Here is a 17104-nt window from a genome sequence, read left to right as displayed (position 1 = left end):
GAGTCAGAGTCTCACACACACACACACACACACACTAGATCTTCTGCACAGATTCTGTCAACCTGGGCCCTGACAGTAAATCTCAGTAAGACAAAAATAATGGTGTTCCAAAAAAGGTCCAGTTGCCAGGACCACAAATACAAATTCCATCTAGACACCATTTTTACATTTAGCAGACACTCTTATCCAGAGCGACTTACAGTTAGTGAGTGCATTCATGATGATTATTCTTTTTTTTATTGTATTTTTTTTCATACTGGCCCCCCGTGGGAATTAAACCCACAACCCACATGGTCTACATCCCTGCCGACCATTCCCTCCCCTACCCTGGACAATACTGGGCCAATTGCGCGCCGCCCCATGGGTCTCCCGGTCGCGGCCGGCTACGACAGAGCCTGGATTCGAACCAGGATCTCTAGTGGCAAAGCTAGCACTGCGATGCAGTGCCTTAGACCACTGCGCCACTCGGGAGACGGGAGACACCGTTGCCCTAGAGCACACAAAGAACTATAACTACCTCGGACTAAACATCAGCGCCACAGATAACTTCCACAAAGCTGAGAACGATCTGAGAGACAAGGCAAGAAGGGCCTTCTATGCCATCAAAAGGAACATAAAATTCGACATACCAATTAGGATCTGGCAAAAAATACTTGAATCAGTTATAGAACCCATTGCCCTTTATGGTTGTGAGGTCTGGGGTCCGCTCACCAACCAATAATTCACAAAATGGGACAAACACCAAATTGAGACTGCATGCAGAATTCTGCAAAAATATCCTCTGTGTACAACGAAAAACACAAAATAATGCATCAAAATCCAGAAAAGAGCTGTTAAATTCTATAACCACTTAAAAGGAAGCGATTCCCAAACCTTCCATAACAAAGCCATCACTTACAGAGATATTAACTTGGAGAAGAGTCCCCTAAGTAAGCTGGTCCTGGGGCTCTGTTCACAAACACAAACAGACCCCACAGAACCCCAGGACAACAACACAATTAGACCCAACCAAATCATGAGAAAACAAAAAGATAATTACTTGACACACTGGAAAGGATTAACAAAAAACAGTGCAAACTAGAATGCTATTTGGCTCTAAATAGAGAGTGAGGCAGAAAACCTGACCAGTGTAACTGACCCAAAATTAAGGAAAGCTTTGACTATGTACAGACTCAGTGAGCATAGCCTTGCTATTGAGAAAGGCCGCCGTAGGCAGACCTGGCTCTCAAGAGAAGACAGGCTATGTGCACACTGCCCACAAATGAGGTGGAAACTGAGCTGCACTTCCTAACCTCCTGTCAAATGTATGACTACATTAGTAGACACATATTTCCCTCAGATTACACAGATCCACAAAGAATTTGAAAACAAACCCAATTTTAATAAACTCCCTTATCTACTGGGTGAAAAACCACAGTGTGCCATCACAGCAGCAAGATATGTGACCTGTTGCCACAAGAAAAGGGCAACCAGTGAAGAACAAACACCATTGTAAATACAACCCATATTTATGTTTATTTATTTTCCCATTTGTACTTTAACTATTTGCACATCATTACAACACTGTATATATACATATATGACATTTGAAATGTCTTTATTCTTTAGGAACTTCTGAGTGTAATGTTTACTGTTAATATTTATTGTTTATTTCACTTTTGTTTACTATCTACTTCACTTGCTTTGGCAACGTTAACATACGTTTCCCATGCCAATAAAGCCCTTAAATTGAATTGAGAGGGGAGAGAGAGAAAGAGAGAGACAGAGAGAGAGAGACAGAGAGAGAGAGGAGAGAGAGAGAGAGAGAGAGAGAGAGAGAGAGAGAGAGAGAGAGAGAGAGAGAGAGAGAGAGAGAGAGAGAGAGAGAGAGAGAGAGAGAGAGAGAGAGAGAGAGAGAGAGAGAGAGAGAAACAGTGATAGAGAGAGACACAAGCACAAACACCAAAGTAAATTAAACCCATATTTATCTGTTTATTTATTTTCCCTGGTCATTTGTACTTGTACTTTTAGCACATTGTAACAACAAGGTACCTAGTTCATAACAACACGGTACATATTTAATAACAACACATAACATAGTTAATAATATAACATTTCAAACGTCTTTCTCTTGTGTTTAATGTTAAATGTTGATTTGCGATTGCTTATTTCACTTGCTTTGGCAATGTAAACATTTTGTCCCATGCCAATAAAGCCCCTTTGAATTTAATTGAGAGACAGAGAGAGAGAGAGAGAGAGAGAGAGAGAGAGAGAGAGAGAGAGAGAGAGAGAGAGAGAGAGAGAGAGAGAGAGAGAGAGAGAGAGAGAGAGAGAGAGAGAGAGAGAGAGAGAGAGAGAGAGAGAAGAGAGAGAGAGAGGAGAGAGAGAGAGAGAGGAGAGAGAGAGAGAGAGAGAGAGAGAGGCACAATGGTATTTACTGAGCTCTATGTGAGTTGCGTGAACCTGCAGATGTTTGTTAATTACTGGTGTGTGTGTGTGTGTGTGTTCTTGTACCGCGTTTTAAAGTAAAGCGAGAGGCAGAAATGGAATACAACGGGGAGTTGGATCCCTGCCCCTCTTCTGACCCATTGCCGTTTTCTTTAGTTAGATCACATTTGATTTATTGTACTTTTCCTGTTTACTTAATCTCTTCCTCAGTCTGTCTTTCCTTCTCTCTGTCTCTCTTCATTACATCATCTCTTTTAGTGTTTTTTTTATCTTGGTGAGCATCAGTTGTCTGTGTCTCTGAGCCCACAGTGACAATAGTATAGCTCTCCTGTTTGGTACAAATCAGTCATTGATTGACAATGCTGTAATTTGCCCATGGTGGGCTTTGGAAGTTTAAATTCCCTAACCAGGAGTGTACTTTCCCCTCATTATTTTTCCCCTCCCCTAGCCCTGGTCCTGATAGGTACCAGCTACACATGGCTGAGAACAATAACAGAGGTCATCTAAGGCTCCCTTCACAGTGTGTTGTAGCTCAGATGCTAGTTTTGGAGCTAATTGCTTCATTAATAATGTACTGGTGGTTTGCAGTGCCGTTAGAACTTTAGCCTGTCCCTGGTCATGAGTGAGCTCATTAGAGAAGTGTGGAAAAATGAATTGTCAGGAGGAGCGAGAGAGGGATCAGGGGATGGGTTGGTGGCCTTCAAGGGTAGTTGGATCATTGTCAGTCCATTAAGACTACAGTGTCCCCTGGTGGTATAATATGCACACTACCAGTCAAAGGTTTGGTCACACCTGCTCATTCCAGGGTTTTTCTTTATTTTTTACTATTTTCTACATTGTAGAATAATAGTGAAGACATCAAAACTATGAAAAAACACATATGGAATTATGTGGTAACCAAAAAAGTGATAAACAAATTCTTCAAAGTAGCCACCCTTTGCCTTGATGACAGCTTTGCACACTCTTGGCGTTCTCTCTACCAGCTTCATCAGGTATGCCAAGAGTGTGCAAAGCTCCAGGGATCCCAGAATTCCCTCACACACATGCATCCAATGGGCTGATGGACTGACTGATGATTTGATCGGTGATTTGATTGATTTATGTTCTCATCTCCTCAGAGATCGTGAGAGCCATGACGTATGTGATCAACCAGGGGATGTCCATGTACTGGGGGACATCTCGATGGACAGCCATGGAGATCATGGTGAGTTAACCCTATGACCTTTAACTCCTGACCCTTAACCCTTACCCATGTACTAGGGGACGTCTAGATGGACAGCCATGGAGATCATGGTGAGTGTCAAAACATCTCTACAACCCTCACACAACCTTCACTCAACCTGTGGAAAACTCTCATTACAAATCATGCTCATACAGCAAGTCTACATTGAACGTTCTCAGACTTTCTGCACCTTTGTACTCAGCCACTTTTTCATGATATTTTATTGTGTCTGTGAGCCCTCAAAGGAACTCATCTATCTATACCAGGGGGGTCAAATATATGGTCTACACCAGGGGGGTCAAACATACGGTCTACACCAGGGGGAGAGAGAGAGAGAGAGATCAAAGACATTGCTCCTGCATTTTTCAGCATGTTTTTACAAAAAATATAGATTTAGAGTTAGATAAACTTGGATTTTTTGGCAGGGACACATACGGGATGCTACCCTCCATAACATAAACTACATTCCAAACCAAAACTCCAAACCTAAAACCTGATTTTGGACGGAATTCCTGGAATTACCTGGAAGGCTTTCTACTACCAAGGATTACTATTCCTAAGCTATACAGCAAATGCTCTCGCAAACAAACTGAAACCTGAAACACCATCCAACCTGGAACTGAGTGAGTAATGTTTAGTCTGAAGCTATTTTTTACTTTCAAAAACCAAGAAGAAAAATACATTACAATGATATATTTTACTTTATAAGGACTGCATGCTAAGGCTACCAAGCTTGCTAGTACAAAGAGATACAACTTCAATTAGCACTGACGTGTGAAGTGAGAGGTGTCAAAGCCCTTGAGTCCAACAATGGCAGGAGAGTCGCACAGTCTACCCCAACCAAATGGAGAGGCCTTAGAAGCACCCTCCCGCTGTTCAGAGGTAATTAAAATACAGTACCCTCTGAATGTAAAGAATGATAAGACACGAAAAGAGTACAAAATGAAACTCCTTATGGGAAATCAGGAGACACTTTTTGCTGACTTTTATAAAAATGGGAACATAAGCAACCTTATCTTCCACACAGACCATCCCCTGGCATGGCACAGTGCTATACTAGCACACTACCCCTCTGTTAAGAGGGGGGGTGTTAGCGATGGGTGGAAACTCAGGAGACTAGACAACGAGGACTCAGTCATCTAATATAAATCTCTATAAATCTGGAACTGTTTTGGTACAGGGCAACACCAAACAGTTCCAGCTGGACTTTCACCTAATCAAATAAATAGCTCAGCAGGAGAAGCTCTTCCTTGAGAAAGATACCCCCACCCGAGCGGGTCAGACCAGACCTCTTCATTAAATAACCCCACAGAGCAACCCCAAGCGGAAAGTCAACTTCCCAGCACAGAGTACTACTCCCTCATTGAAATTAAGGATACATTCACCCAACTGGAGGTAAGGCAGGTGGAGCTGGAACAGCAGGTGAACACACTCCAGTCAGCACAGACCCAGACAACAGTCCAGCACAACAACACCCCCTTAACTAGACCTGGAGAGCTGCAGGTAGAGAGAGACATGTCTGCACTCTGGACTGTGGTGAGACAACATCAATAGGAGAAAGAGCAGGAGTAGGAGAAGAACAGAGCACTGGAGGAGAGGATCAGAGTGCTGGAGAAGAAGGTGAGAATGATGACGGGTGACATAGAACAACCCATTAGAGAGCTGGCCACCCCCGCAGAGAATCCTGCAGAACAGCCCACCTCAGATCCTGGCCAAAGTCTCGACACCACAGCAGAACAGTCCACCCTAGACCCTGACCATAGCCTCGACATCACAGCCGGACAAACAAATGAAGAACCCCAAGCCCAGGGGATCCCACCCCCTCTGAGCACCCCCCCTGTCAGCCACCCTGATAGCCCTCATGACGACCCCCCCCCCACACCCACTGAGGACATACACAAGCCACAGATTGTACTCCTTATGGACTCAATCGGGAAATACATACAAGAAAATAAACTTTTTCTCAAACACACAGTGTCTAAACTCTGGTGTCCAAACACCCAGCGTGCCCTAGACCTTCTGTCTGAGGACCAACTAGGATCACCCAGCCACATAATAAGACACACAGGCACAAACGACCTGAGAACACAGCAGGAAAGGGTGGCCACAGCACTCAAGGGAGTGATAGAAAAAGCTTATTCTACTTTCCCCAACGCACAAGTGGTTATCTCAACCCTGCTACCACGAAAAGACTTCCACCCTGCTACCATACAGTAGGTAAACGCAAGTATTTCCCGTGACTGTGCATCAAAATCAAATGTCTACCTGGCCCACCACTTCACCCTGGACGTGAACAGCCTTTATAACCAGGTCCACCTATATAAGGCAGCAGTGCCCACCTTCGCCCAGACCCTAAAGGATATCGCCCTCAACCGCAGACCCAACACCTCACACAGGAGCAACAGATCAACAGACACCCCGCCCAGACCAGCGAGACACTCTCCCAGGCCTGCGGGACCCCCCCCGGACCTACACATAGAGGACCCCCGCCGAGAGGACCGACATCCAGACCACAGCACCATCAGCCACATCTACACCCCCACCACCACCAATTAACACCCCCCCAAGTCAACCATGCCCACACCCCACTAAGGCGCCCTCAGATCAGACCTATGCCCCTCCAGCCCACCCCATGCCCCCCACCCCCGCAAAGAGGGCCTCAACATGAAAGTCACACATACGCCCAGGCCGTGAGCAGGCAAACAGGCCCAACCCACACTCTTACACTAGCCCAAGCCAATGGCATGTACCAGATGCTCAGCGGGCTCTGTTCATACTTACTGGCCTGAGGCCAAACCACACGACCAACAACATTAGACACTTTATGAAACACAAAGCCTTCACTATTTCATCCTGGAATATCCAAGGCCTGAGGTCATCTGCCTTTGGCCTTAAGAGCAGGAACCTGGACTTCACCAAAGAAATCGGAAATACAGACATTGTCATCCTACAAGAAACATGGTATAGAGGAGACGGACCCACTGGTTGCCCTCTATGTTACAGAGAGCTGGTAGTTCCATCCACCTTACTACCGGGTGTAAAACAGGGAAAGGACTCAGGGGGTATGCTAATTTGATATAGAGCAGACCTAACTCATTTTATTTAATTAATCAAAACAGGAACATTTTACATTTGGCTAGAAATTCAAAAGGAAATTATCTGTCACGGTTTCGGCCGAGGCTGCTCCTCCTCCTTGTTCGGGCAGGCTTCGGCGGTCGTCGTCTCCGGCTGCCACCGTTCAATGTTTCATGTTTGTTTGGTTTTGTCTGTTTGTAACACCTGTCCCTTGTTAGTGTTTGATTGTGTTCCCTATTTAGTTTCGTTATTTTGGGTCAGGTGTTATGTGTGATTGTTCTTGTCAGCTGTACGTGTTCATGGGATTTTTGACTCTCGTTTCTGTGTATTTGGAGAGTCCGCACTGCGTGCGCTTTTCCTTGTTTTACGCACTGTGTTGTGTCCTCCTGTGTGCTACCTATATCCCCCCACTAGAATCCCCATACTTTAATGAAGACAGCTTCTCCATCCTGGAGGGGGAAATCAATCATTTCCAGACCCAAGGACATGTACTAGTCTGTGGCGACCTAAATGCCAGAACTGGACTAGAACCTGACACCCTCAGTACACAGGGGGACAAACACCTACCTGGAGGTGACAGCATTCCCTCCCCCATATACCCTTCTAGGCACAACTACGACAACATAACCAACAAAAATGGGTCACGACTCCTGCAGCTCTGTCGCACACTGGGTATGTACATAGTCAATGGTAGGCTTCGAGGGGACTCCTATGGTAAGTATACCTATAGCTCATCTCTTGGCAGTAGTACTGTAGACTACTTTATCACTGACCTCAACCCAGAGTCTCTCAGAGCGTTCACAGTCAGCCCACTGACACCCCTATCAGACCACAACAAAATCACAGTCTACAGTACTTGAACAGAGCAATACTCAATCATGAGGCATCAAAGCCAAAGGAACTGAATAATATTAAGAAATGCTATAGATGGAAGGAAAGTAGTGTCGAAACCTACCAAAAAACAATTAGGCAACAACAAATTCAATATCTTTTAGACAACTTCCTGGACAAAATGTTCCACCGTAATAGTGAATGTGTAAACTTGGCAGTAGAAAACCTAGACAGTAGATTTGACCTTTCAGCTTCCCTATCAAATCTAAAAATCTCTAACAGAAAACCGAAGAAAAGTAACAACAGTGACAAATGGTTTGATGAAGAATGCAAAAACCTAAGAAAGAAATTGAGAAACCTATCCAACGAAAAACATAGAGACCCAGAAAACCTGAGCCTACGCCTTCACTATGGTGAATCACTAAAACAATACAGAAATACACTACAGAAGAAAAGAAGGAACAGCATGTCAGAAATCAGCTCAATGTAATTGAAGAATCCATAGACTAACCACTTCTGGGAAAATTGGAAAAAACGAAACAAACAACAACACGAAGAGCTATCTATCCAAAATGGAGATGTATGGGTAAACCACTTCTCCAATCTTTTTGGCCATATAACAAAGAACAAACAGCAAAACATATATACATGATCAAATGCAAATCTTAGAATCAACTATTAAAGACTACCAGAACCCACTGGATTCTCCAATTACATTGAATGAACTAGAGGACAAAATACAAACCCTTCAACCTAAAAAGGCCTGTGGTGTTGATGGTATCCTCAATGAAATGATAAAATATACAGACCACAAATTCCAATTGGCTATACTTAAACTCTTTAACATCATCCTTAACTCTGGCATCTTCCCCAATATTTGGAACCAAGGACTGATCACCCCAATCCACAAAAGTGGAGACAAATTTGACCCCAATAACTACCGTGGGATATGCGTCAACAGCAACCTTGGGAAAATCCTCTGCATTATCATTAACAGCAGACTAGTTCATTTCCTCAGTGAAAATGTATTGAGAAAATGTCAAATTGGCTTTTTCCCAAATTACCGTACGACAGACCACGTATTCACCCTGCACACCCTAATTGACAAACAAACCAAAACAAAGGCAAAGTCTTCTCATGCTTTGTTGATTTCCAAAAAGCTTTTGACTCAATTTGGCATGAGGGTCTAATATACAAATTGATGGAAAGTGGGGTTGGGGGAAAAACATGCAACATTATAAAATCCATGTACACAAACAGCAAGTGTGCGGTTAAAATGTGAAAAAACACACACATTTCTTTCCACAGGGCCGTGGTGTGAGACAGGGACGTAGTTTAAGCCCAACCCTCTTCAACATATATTTCAACGAATTGGCGAGGGCACTAGAACAGTCTGCAGCACCCGGCCTCACCCTACTAGAATCTGAAGTCAAATGTCTACTGTTTGCTGATGATCTGGTGCTTCTGTCACCAACCAAGGAGGGCCTACAGCAGCACCTAGATCTTCTGCACAAATTCTGTCAGACCTGGGCCCTGACAGTACATTTCAGTAAGACAAAAATAATGTTGTTCCAAAAAAGGTCCAGTTGCCAGGACCACGAATACAAATTCCATCTAGACACCGTTGCCCTAGAGCACACAAAGAACTATACATACCTCGGCCTAAACATCAGCGCCACAGATAACTTCCACAAAGCTGTGCACGATCTGAGAGACAAGGCAAGAAGGGCCTTCCATGCCATCAAAAGGAACATAAAATTTGACATACCAATTAGGATCTGGCTAAAACGACTTGAATCAGTTATAGAACCCATTGCCCTTTATGGTTGTGAGGTCTGGGGTCCGCTCACCAACCAAGAATTCACAAAATGGGACAAACACCAAATTGAGACTCTGCATGCAGAATTCTGCAAAAATATCCTCAGTGTGCAACGAAAAACATCAAATAATGCATGCAGAGCAGAATTAGGCCGATACCCGCTAATTATCAAAATCCAGAAAAGAGCTGTTAAATTCTATAACCACTTAAAAGGAAGTGATTCCCAAACCTTCCATAACAAAGCCATCACCTACAAATAGATGAACTTGGAGAAGAGTCCCCTGAGTAAGCTGGTCCTGGGGCTCTGTTCACAAACACAAACAGACCCCACAGAGCCCCAGGACAGCAACACAATTAGACCCAACCAAATCATGAGAAAACAAGAAGAGAATTACTTGACACATTGGGAAGAACAAACAAAAAAACAGAGCAAACTAGAATGCTATTTGGCCCTAAACAGAGAGTACACAGTGGCAGAATACCTGACCACTGTGACTGACCCAAACTTAAAGAAAGCTTTGACTATGTACAGACTCAGTGAGCATAGCCTTGCTATTGAGAAAGGCCGCCATAGGCAGACCTGGCTCTCAAGAGAAGACAGGCTATGTGCACACTGCCCACAAAATGAGGTGGAAACTGAGCTGCACTTCCTAACCTCCTGCCAAATGTATGACCAAATTAGAGACACATATTTCCCTCAGATTACACAGACCCACAAAGAATTCGAAAATAAACCCAATTCTGATAAACTCCCTTATCTACTGGGTGAAAAACCACAGTATGCCATCACAGCAGCAAGATTTGTGACCTGTTGCCACAAGAAAAGGGCAACCAGTGAAGAACAAACACCATTGTATATACAACCCATATTTATGTTTATTTATTTTCCCATTTGTACTTTAACTATTTGCACATTGTTACAACACTGTATATATATATATACATAATATGACATTTGAAATGTCTTTATTCTTTTGGAACTTCTGAGTTTAACGTTTACTGTTAATATTTATTTCACTTTTGTTTACTATCTACTTCACTTGTTTTGGCAATGTTAACATATGTTTCCCATGCCAATAAAGCCCTTGAATTGAATTGAATTGAGAGAGAGAGAGAGAGAGAGAGAGAGAGAGAGAGAGAGCAAGAGGGAGAGAGAGAGAGAGAGAGAGAGAGAGAGAGAGAGAGAGAGAGAGAGAGAGAGAGAGAGAGAGAGAGAGAGAGAGAGAGAGAGAGAGAGAGACAGAGAGAGAGACAGAGAGAGAGACAGAGAGAGAGAGAGACCTGTTTATGTCCTGGCTGATTTGGAGGAGAAGGGGGAGGATAGGGGAGGTGGTGGGTAACTACATTTCCTGAAACCTGATAATGACTGAGCTAAAGCATCCCCAGGCTTTCCTGTTCTCCTTTTCCTCTCAGTCTGTTTTAAGTGCTGTACATGGTGCTGTGTTGATTGTGATTAGGGTGAATTTGAAGAGATCGTTTTGGAGAGTAGCAGCTCAGATGAAGGCACTTTAATTTAGACGCTATCTATAATGCAGGGGTATACGCAAGGTTCTCGGGGCGCATGCCACAGCTGCCTGTAGCAGATCAAATTGTTATGTTAATGTTGAAGAAGGCAATAATTTCTTTGAAAACGCACATATGGAAACATAAGTGTGCGAGACAGGTGAGTCTGTGGGTGGAATACAGACTAAACTAAATGAGCTGCATACAGTATATCAATGTGTTTAATCTTCTTAAGGTTTGCATAGCATTGTGAATTCTGATTAGTATCCCTCTCCCCATCTCTCCTCCAACTCTCTCATTCACTCCCTCTCACTCCCTCTCCCTCTCTCTATCCCTTCCCCCTCTTTCTCCCCCCCCCCCCTCTCTCGATCTCTCTCCCTCCCTCTCTTCTTCTCTCCCTCTCCCCTCTTTCTTTCTCTCTCTCTCTCTCTTCTCTCTCTTCTCTCTCTCTCTCTCTCTCTCTCTCTCTCTCTCTCTCCTCTCTTTCTCTCTCTCTTTCTCTCTCTCTCCCTCCCCCTCTCTTTCTCTCCCTCTCCCTCTCTTTCTTTTCTTTCTCTCTCTCTTTCTCTTCCTCTCCCTCTCTTTCTTTCTCTCTCTCTCTCTTTCTCTCTCTTTCTCTCTCTCTCTCTCTCTCTATATATATATATAGGAGGCATACTCTGTGGCCAGACAGTTTAACCTGATCCTCCGGTGTGTGAGCAGGCTGAGTACCATCTCTTCCAGAGGGAGAAGGTGGAGGTCCAGCTGCCAGAACTCTACCACAAGATAGGCAGGTGTCAATCATCCAGGCTGGTCACGCCCCTTCCCTCATCTGCTGGGGGTTCACACACACACACAACCAACCTACATCTGCTACGTGATTGACAATTATTGTAATAAACTGATATAATAACATCCTCCTGAGAACACTCCACTCCCCTGACATCTGCTGGGGTTCAGACTGGGGATTTCATGAACGTCTGTTTGGTGTCTGTCTGACTGACAGCGTTAGAGATCTCACAGTTATCTGTCACTCCCTCCCTCTCTGTTCCCACATTCCCTCTGGTCTCCATGGTGACAGGTGTTGGGGCGATGACGTGGTCTCCGCTGGCCTGTGGCATCATCACGGGGAAGTACCAGAACGGCATCCCAGAAACCTCCAGGGCATCCATGAAGGTAAACCCTGTATCCACTCAACAAGCTCTCTCAGTCTCTAGCACTGGGATTGAACAAGCGAGCCTAGGAGCCAGAGCTTGCAGCTTGCGCCCATCCGTCATCCCCGTCCACAACGCCTTAGCAAACCGCAAGCCTACTTGATGGTAATAGCGCTCAACATTGCCCCCTAGTGGCCATTTTATAAAGTCATCTCCCGATGTCCTGGGTACCTGGACAGAAGTCGAATTTTGCCTTGGATCTTGAGTGACCTGGCTGATCCAGTGCCATCCACTGATCCGTCTGCTGGGACTGGATAGGGGAAGGCAATATGGTGGAAATATTCCTCTCCATTCCTCTTCTCATCTCCCTCTCTCACTTTTTACTTCCCCTCTCTGCAGTCGTACCAGTGGTTAAAGGAGAAGATCGTGAGTGAGGACGGGAGGAAACAGCAGGCTAAGCTGAAGGAGCTGGGACACATCGCTGAGAAACTGGGCTGTACTCTCCCTCAGCTGGCCGTGGGTGAGAGAGGAGCATGGGCACACACACACACACACACACACACACACATACAAACACACACACACACACGCAACTTTGTTTCAGTACTTAAGTATTAATGATGGTATGAGCACCAACAAGTGGATGTCAGCAGTACATTCAAATTCTATGAGGAATGCCATTATTGTCACACTAGATTAAACAACCCATAACTGTCCCCCGCTCTCTCCTTTCCATACTCTTTCCTTCTCTCCTTCCCTAGCCTGGTGTTTGAGGAACGAGGGGGTGAGCTCAGTCCTCCTGGGATCCTCCAGTCCAGATCAGCTAACAGAGAACCTGGGTGCCATACAGGTAATCACAGGAGGTTGATGGCACCTTCATTGGGGAGAACGGGCTCATGGTAATGATTGGAGCGGAATCAGTGGAATGGTATCAAACACGTGGTTTCCATGGTTTCCAGGTGTTTGATGCCATTCCATTTACTCCGTTCCGGCCATTATTATGAGCCGTCCTCCCCTCAGCAGCCTCCACTGGTAAACATACAAACACACACACACACACACACACACACACACACACACACACACACACACACAAATAAACATTTTTGGGGAGTAAAAATGTATTCCCATTCAAAATCCTATTTTCCCTAACCCCTAATCCTAACCCAAACCTTAACCTAACTTTAAAGCTGACCCTAACCTTTAATCTAACCTTAACCTTAACCTTAAAGGGAAACTTCACCGATAGACACTTTTTGTGGTGTTTTTCCATAATAAGTGACGAAAGGGTGTTTCAGACATAATTATGCACTATAGCTGTATTTTTTTTATTTACACACCGGGAGAGTTCAACCAATGACGTCATTGGTTGATTGAGCCTGTTGTCTAATCTAAAAATGAATGGGGTCATGTTTTGTTGCAATTATTGTGGCCTTTGTGTTTCGTTGATTGCACGATCATACGATCACGCGAGTTGATATGGTTGTCCTTGTTCAATAGAGCCATTGGACTAGTCTCAACTATGTTTCTGTCTGCCACGACATTGCCGGATATCTAGGTTGACTCATTTTCCCTGGCTTTGTAAAGACTACAGCCTGATGGGAGCCCTTACTTCCTTGTTCCCACCCTCGAAGGCAGGCTTTCCAAAACAGGGGGCGGTACTAGTTTACAGGTTCACAGGAGCTATGTTACCATGCACTGTCTATCTAGACTGCTAAACAATTAGCTACAATGGCTGTTTCTGATGATTCCTCTGTCCAAGAAGATGACAAAACATATTTTGATGTTCTTTTAGATAGGAACATACAGCCCTATTTATTTATGCCAGAATACACTGAAAAGGCGTTGAGACGGCGAGAAAAATAATTGTGAGACCAGCGAGCAGCTGCAGCAGCCTAGACCAGCTGGACCAGCAGTCAGGACGGTAAATGACAAATGAGTAAGTTGTTTTTCTGTGAGCATACTAGGCATTCTGTATTATACAACAACATCAGTCTAACTGAATATGGATGTTGTGTTGGTTGAATGTTCCAGGCAGGTTCCAGAAGGTTCTTCAGCTGGTGAACCTATTCTTGTGTTGGGTAATGGCAGCTGGTTTAGCAGGCTTTGGCGCTGTGGTGATGTTGGCAGGGATGTTGGGTTTGGGGGGCTGTGACTCTGACTCATAGTAGACAACCGTCTGGTCCTTTCTGCACTCCACAGCCAGGTGGACAACCGTCTGGTCCTTTCTGCACTCCTCAGCCAGGTGGACAAGCCTCTGGTCCTTTCTGCACTCCACAGCCAGGTGGACAAGCCTCTCGTACACTTTCTTCACCACCAACTGCTTCGACCTCTTGCAGAATATTTGTTTGTACTGCAAGTCTCCCTGGAAAGACATGAAGACTGATCATGAGGATGTGTAACCATACAATAAACCATGGTCATCTGTAAACACAAGGGTACAGTAGACTGGTATGTGTCAGTGATGGGGCATTGAGATGGGCTGTTAGCAAAGATGTGAAAAGTTTGAGGGGGGCTTGACTTGTAGACAGTCTAGTCGTGTATTGTTGTGTATGAGCACCTACAGTTGTGCTATTGAGTAGACGAGCACTGCCAGCAATAGAGTGAATAGGCTAGAATAATATACGGGGGCGGTAAAGCCCCTCTCCCCCATGCCAAATAACTGACTGCAAGGGTGTGAAAAGTTTGAGGAGCACTTGTCTTGTAGACAGTTTAGGGTATTGGGGATTTGTCTTGTAGACAGTTTAGGGTATTGGGGATTTGTCTTGTAGACAGTTCAGGGTATTGGGGATTTGTCTTGTAGACAGTTCAGGGTATTGGGGATTTGTCTTGTAGACAGTTCAGGGTATTGGGGATTTGTCTTGTAGACAGTTTAGGGTATTGGGGATTTGTCTTGTAGACAGTTTAGGGTATTGGGGATTTGTCTTGTAGACAGTTTAGGGTATTGGGGATTTGTCTTGTAGACAGTTCAGGGTATTGGGGATTTGTCTTGTAGACAGTTCAGTGTATTGGTGACTTGTGTTGTAGACAGTTTAGTGTATTCGTGATTTTGTTTTCTCAAGAGGGTAGTGTGCTTTCATAAATACCTTTGGCTGTCCTGGCTTGTTTCAAAGTCAGATGCTGTTGTGCTGAGCTTCTACAGGCTGAACGCTTTCATCCAATGGGTCTACAGGCTCTGTACTACTATCCCCCCCCCCCCTTAGTGTTGATGCCTCTGCCGATGTTGATGGATCGGACTCTAAATAGAACACAATCACGTTAGCCTCTGCAGTAGTTAGTTAGCTAATGGTTAGCTAACAAAACGAAGCTAATGTTAGCTTCCAAAGTTACAAATCATATCGCCAGTTAGCAGCTGCCTAATTACATTGATATGCTTTGGAATGTCTAGCCAGCGTATTATGAAAGCTAGCTAGCTAGCTTTTGGTTTAGATAAACAAATGTAGTTTGCTAGCAAACTAGCTAGTTAGCTAGGTAATGTTAGCTACGTTACCTCAGCTTGACTTATTTTCTGCTGCGCTGATGTTGGCTGATCGGATAGCTCCCTCTTTGAAGTGAAGGGGAAAATCGATAGAATATCATCACTTTTCAACGTTCGAGGACATGGCAACCCCATCAGTTGAGACTTCAGTTCCGTTTCCAAATCCTCTGGCTGAAAGTGCTGGCTACAGACATTTTTATATTTCTCACACCTCCACGGAGCGGTCCTCCACGTCCTGTAATCACTATGAATTCTGGATATTGTGGTTTGCTTAGAATCAGGCAATGTAGCTGGCCGTTTCAACCGGTGAGATGCATAAACGCTCCTATATGCATTTTTATGACACATATTATATGTTAATAACATATTAATGGATATATATAGTGAAATCGAGCAGTGGTGAAATTTCCCTTTAACGCCAAACCCTTAACCTAATCCTTAAAGGTGCAATATGCAGGAATCGCTCTGCCATTTCCTGGTTGCTAAAATTCTAATAGTTCGCCTAATTTCAGTTTATGTGACAAAACAAGCACTCAGAGTGTAGAGAATCATTGCACCATCTAAACAGCTGTGAAATATATTTTCAATAACCAAAAATATTGTATTTTCAGCTGTTTGAAGCTGGTGTACAAAACCGAAAGTAAAAGAGGCAAAAACGGGAAGCACAGAAATATCTTACAGAGAACAGATCGGTCCGCCCAAAAAGTTACATATTGTAGCTTTAAGCCTAAAATAGCATTTTAACAAATTCAGGACATGAAAAAAGTCCTGACTTTTCAAAAAAGTTGTTGTTTTCCTACATTGTCAGGACATTCTGGTAACTTGTCAGGACATTATTGTTCTGATAATGTTGGAAAATATGAACACGCACACGCACACACATACACTCAAACACATTCTGCTATTTTCCACAGTTCCTTCCAAAAATGACGTCTCATGTGGTGTCGGACATTGATCACATACTGGGGAACAAGCCACACAGTAAGAAGGAGTACCGTTCCTAGACACCCAGAAGGAAGCAGAACCACTACTGTACAACCACTGTGGATCCAGTTCCACCAACCTCCTGGGCTCAGCCTCCATGGGGTTCAGCTCAGTCTAATCCAGCCCAGTTCAGCCCTGCTCAGCTCAGCCCAAGCCTTCTTAGCCCAGTGTAACCAAGCTTAGTTCAGTCTAACCCAGCTCACCCTCTGCCTAGACCAGATCCAGCTCAGCTTACTCTATCAGTACATTCTCTGACTCCTGAGTTTATTAACCATGTAGATGCATGCTTCCCCTCTTTGGTGTGCCTGGACTTTCTCTTCAAAAGCACATGATACAAAACAACACAGAAGGGGGTTAATACTTATAATGTACCGTAAGCTTCTTCTACAATGCATTTTGAAAAACAAACTCCTCTCTCCAGCCAGTCTACTGTATTTGACCCCTGTTTGACCTTGCAAAGCAGAGCACCCTGGGACATTGAGTTTCAGTGACAGGGGTTTGTTCTGTCTGTGAGGGGAAGAATGTGCATGTTGTCGCCCCCCTCTGGTCGTATGAGGAACTGCTATGGAATATCTTCAATAGATTCTCAGCGAGAGAGATATGGAACATCTCAATTGTATTTCCTTGGGAGA

At 44.3% G+C, this 17104-nt stretch overlaps 1 pseudogene across 1 annotated transcript in view; it reads left to right on the top strand.

Annotated features, from left to right (window-relative positions):
• The window catches only part of LOC311102027 (voltage-gated potassium channel subunit beta-3-like), a 51848-nt pseudogene extending 35356 nt beyond the window's left edge, over positions 1-16492 (top strand). Inside the window, exons 4-9 of the transcript in view lie at positions 3546-3631; positions 11527-11646; positions 11938-12032; positions 12410-12530; positions 12772-12860; positions 16403-16492. The product of the transcript in view is annotated as a voltage-gated potassium channel subunit beta-3-like (transcript). The remainder of the gene's footprint in view (positions 1-3545; positions 3632-11526; positions 11647-11937; positions 12033-12409; positions 12531-12771; positions 12861-16402) is intronic.
• The last annotated feature ends 612 nt before the right edge of the window (positions 16493-17104 follow it).

Source organism: Coregonus lavaretus, assembly GCF_964263955.1.
Source record: "Coregonus lavaretus genome assembly, chromosome: 26".
NCBI classification, from domain to species: Eukaryota; Metazoa; Chordata; class Actinopteri; order Salmoniformes; family Salmonidae; genus Coregonus; species Coregonus lavaretus.
The sequence above is the reverse complement of the archived record's forward strand: the minus strand, read 5'-3'. Positions and strand labels throughout refer to the sequence as shown.